At 57.7% G+C, this 4,492-nt stretch overlaps 1 protein-coding gene across 3 annotated transcripts in view; it reads right to left on the bottom strand.

The window, feature by feature from the left end:
• Positions 1–4,492, bottom strand: part of SH3BP2 (SH3 domain binding protein 2) — a 44,172-nt gene that overhangs the window by 32,322 nt on the left and 7,358 nt on the right. The gene's annotated exons all lie outside the window — the stretch shown is intronic.

Below are 4,492 nucleotides of genomic sequence, written 5' to 3'. Positions count from 1 at the left end.
TCAGACAGAGGACAGCTTATGCAAAGACCTTGGGGTGGGGGAAGAAGAAGGCATGCACCTTCAGACATAAGGGAAAGTGGTGGCTCCATGGCTGGACTGCTTATCAAGGCCATGTATCATGTTGAGGCAGATGGGGTCTAGACTTGCTCCAGGCTACGGTCCTGGGTCCTGGGCATCTTACAGGCCTGGGCTTCGGTCCCAGATTGTCTCTGGCACTGAGGACCAGGTGCAAGGCACTTCACTCCCTCAGCCAAATGAGCTCGTTGGTAATAGCACTCTGAGGACCAAGCTAGATGGTTCACAGGGATTCTGCTACAGGCATCCAGCCCCAGGTCTCTGGGTCCCTAGAGGTAAAGGGCCCTCGCTTAACCGAGATCCCAACACCAGAACTAGGTGACAAAGGGACACAGTGGGGATATGGAGGCCATGAAGCTCTTGCTGGGGTATGGCATGAATGGGGGATACAGCACACTGCTCCTCACCAGAGCTAGGGGTAGAGGTCAGGGGTCAGCCACCATGGGCACAGTGCATGGGCACTTGTCTGCTGGTGCCATGCCAGGCAGCTGTGTGAGCCCTCCACACAGTAGCCACCTGCTACCCAGGAAGGCACCAGCTTGCCCCATAGCTCTCAGTGGCCTGGTCCAAAATCTGTTCCTTTCACTCATGGCTTTAGTATTTTCCATACCATGGCGGCCTCCCTGGGAGCACATGCGCCATAAAGCTGCTCATATCTGCATCATACTCAGCCTGGGTACTTTACAGCTCTTAGGTCCAGGCAAAGGGCACCAGGACCCAGGGTCACCAGACATGACACTGATCTCAGCTCCTTCATGCACCACTGTGGGGGAGGGTGTCCCTGTCCTCGTCACTTACCCAATTACCAGCTCCCCACCTGTCCAGTGGCTATTCTGGCCCCTGACCACTCTGCCACAGGCCGGAACCCACAGGCGGAGTCAGCAGAGCAAAGTTCCTTCCCTCCTCCTACTCATCTCAGCGTTGCAAGAGCAGGTCGTTGTTCTGGCTTTAATCCACGGGCTCTTACCTCCTTTTTCCTTATGTTAATCTTTTTAAATTGTTTTCAGATATGTTTTTCCCCCTTTGAGGTTGCTGATTAACTGAGTTTATTATCTTACCCCATAGCCTTCTGCTCTTTGTCACTATTTATACCTTAATAAATTCTGGGTGAGCCTCGAGAGGTTCCATGTTTAGGCTAGGTCTTGCCTTCTCCCTGGCTGCGCCTCCTGAGGCACAGGCCAGGAAAGAGGGCACCCGGGAGACCGGCCAGCCCCTCTGCCAGGGTCATGGTGAGCAGGAGACCTGACGAAAGGGTCTCTGGCCAGACAGAGAGAAAAAAAAAATAGGCCCAGAGGGAGAAAGCCAGAGGGAGGACTCAGGAAGAGATGCTAACAGAGGGGCAAAAAGAAGGAAGGAGGAGCAGGCCGGCCTCCAGGCTGGGGAACTGAGAGCAGTGTGTTCCTCCTTGGGCTGGGAGCCCTGGAGCCTCGGGGCTTGGGTGGTAGATGGGATGACTCACAGCCCCTGGCTCCTGTCCTCCCCTTCGGCATGGGCCCAGAGGGGGCCGGGCTGACCTGAACATTCCCAGGCATCCTCACACTGCTCCATTGTCCAGAGGCCCAGTGAGGACAAGGATCTGGCGGTGGGCCTGGATTGGAAAGGGGCCCAACTCCCCATTCCCTGCCCCTATCCCCTCCCAGTGCAGTTTGGTCTAGTCCTTGGCAGTCAGGACAGGAGACGGCAGGAAGCAGGAGGGGTCTCCTCCCCTTCGCCCACACCATCCAGCAGTGCTACCCTCTTTCCAAGGCCAGGCCTCCTGCACCCTGCCGCCTCGTCCCTCTGGGCTAGCTATGGCAGCCTCTGCAAAGAGGTATCTCTCAAAGGTGATCGGCTCAGCCTCCAGGTGCAACGCCCTGGCTAGGTGCTCTACAAAGCTGACATCTCTCACACCAGTTCATGACCTCCTTGGGCTGTCCCCACCTGCAAACTCCCAGCATGGGTCACCCCAAACACCTGCTGAAGCCCCCTGGTCAGGCCAGGTGACAGTGCCCTGGGGGACCCTCAGACAGAGTCTGAGAGTGCGGAGCCCAGTGTGGGGCTGGAGAAGAGCCTGGTAGAGGCCCAGTCTCTGCTGCTCCCTGAATGGCGCTTTGTTTCTCCTCTGAGCCCTGGGCTCTCCAGTCTGCGCGGCCTCTCACACCTACTCCTGGCATAGGAGCCTCAGAGGCTTTACCGGATCCCCCAGGCTAAGTGCCTACCTGCCAGTGTTGTCTGCCCAGGGGGTTGTCATAGACAGAACAGCCAAGTGGAGATTCTCAAGGCAAGGTAGCTTCTGGTAGTCAGTGAGGGATGGTCCTTCTGGCTAGGGGTGGTCCACAGGCTGGCTCAGGCAGCTCAGGGGTACGATAGGGACACAGCTTTGGTATGCTGTGAGTCAGATATGCCCTCTCCCTCCCTGGGGAGATGGCTATGGGACCATGCCACTGTTGGTCAGAAAACCCAGCAAAGAGGACTGGGATTGTGCAGGTGAGGAAGGGGGCCTGGGCTGGGGGCAGGAGCCCAAAGCCGCCTCAGTCTTAGCAGTAAGCCTCCCACCTTTTTTCCCTTCTTTCTCTTTTCTTTTCTTTTCTTTTCTTCTTTTTTCTTTTCTTTTCTTTTCCCCCATCTCTCTCCCCATCTCTCTCCCTCTCTCTCTCTCTCTCTCTTTCTTTTCTTTTCCTTTTTTTTTTTTTTAAAAGATCCGGGATGGATGGCCATGCTGCAATCCCCTCTCCTCCATTCTCTTCTAGGGAGTTTGGGCACACATGCACACGCACCCAGCATGATTCTCAAGTCACTGGGACCAGGACTCAAACTGCACAGTCAGCTGTGGAGCATCCAGCCACCTCAATCATCACACCACCTCACTGGTCCTTCTCTCCTGCTTCTTCATCTCCAGTGGCCCCTCTGTGGGAGCACCCTGGTCATCCAACCTCTCCCAATATCCATACCTAGCAGGCCTCTGCAGGCTTCCCATGCCTGCTTCTGGCTACCCCCAGCTCAGCCATTACCCTTCCCCTTGAACCTGGCCAAGCTCCTTACTAGTCTCCTCAAGGCCACTGCTGGGGGCCAGGTGCTGGAGGGGGCAGGGGTGAGCTTTGAAAACATAACCCAGCCCCTACTTAAAACCCTGCCAGCCTTGGGGCCCCCCACTCCTCCTGCCTGTCCTTCACAACCTGAGTTTGGCCTGGCTCCTCCTCCTGCTCCCACCCCGGAGCAGGACACCCCACATGCACCTCCCACACTGTCCTTGAGTGCTGTCTCTCCAGCTGCACACGAAAAGGGCCTGGACCCAGCTTCCTGGCCCAGAGCTATAGAGAGGGAGCTGGGTCCTGAGGAGGTCTCCTCCCGTTTCTCAGGTCCTAGCCCTGGAACAACTGCCTGCTCAGTGACCAGCTGTCAGAAACCCTGGGCTTGGGGCAGGGCCCCAAGAGACAGGGGGCTAGGGGGTGCCTTTCTCAATCCTCTTCCTCCTCCAGCAACTTCCTGCCCCTGGAGCGGGCACAGTCACACCAACCACTTCACCCTGCCTGTCACATCCGCCAGAAAATGGGAAGACAGCCGAGTCCCCACCGCAAATGGCAATTCTTCCTGAAGCCCAGCACCCAGGACCCAGGATGGGCTTAGGGACTCAGAGACAGGCTCTGCCCCTTCCCCCACTTTAAGCAAGTGGACAGCAGGGCCACAGTGGGTGGAGCCACACCCAGGGCCCATGCCTCAGGTCAGGAACACAGCCTCCTCAGGCCTGGCCCCCCATCTCCTCAGGCTGCTCCAGCTCCAGGTGTCCTGGTGAGGGCCCCCACGGGAAGTTGTTCCAGAGATTACTGCTCCCATGGCCTCCCTGGAGCAGGTCCCCCCATAAGGCAAGGAGCCAGCACCGGGGGAGGCGGGTTCCAGCCCTGGCATGTGCCAGGCAGTGAAGTGTGGGGGCGAGTCCCAGGAGTGCAGTACCCTTCCTACTGAGTAGAAGTGGAAGAGACACGGAAAGGGGGTAGCGGTATGCCAGGGACAAAGTCCTAGGGCAGGGTAGATGCGGGCTGGCAGCAGGCAGTACCTCTCCCAGGGCTGAGCCTTACCCCTGAGTGCCATCAGCTCTGGTCAGCAGGAGGCGTCTGTCCGACGCCCACTCTGGGAGTGCTGAGGCCCTGGTGTTACACCCAACTCACAAGTCACTTCCATGCATCCTGGCCCCAGCAGCTGGCTGGGCATCCTTATCAGTCTCACGCTCCCCATGAGGCTATACTTCCTGTCCCTGTCCTGCCCAGAGAAGACGACAGACGCCCAGGTCATGCAGCCTAGGCCGGGAAAGCCATTCAAGCCCGTGCAGCACCAAGCGGTCGCCCTATGTTCCTAGAGATTTCAGGCCACAGACGCGATAGCAACAGAAAACCACTACCTCACACGAAGTGGCAGGGGGGCAGCCACTATTTTCTTTGCT

Source organism: Tupaia chinensis, unplaced genomic scaffold (assembly GCF_000334495.1).
Source record: "Tupaia chinensis unplaced genomic scaffold, TupChi_1.0 Scaffold000360_1, whole genome shotgun sequence".
In the NCBI taxonomy this organism is placed as follows: domain Eukaryota; kingdom Metazoa; phylum Chordata; class Mammalia; order Scandentia; family Tupaiidae; genus Tupaia; species Tupaia belangeri.
This window is presented reverse-complemented; position numbering and strand designations above follow the sequence as displayed.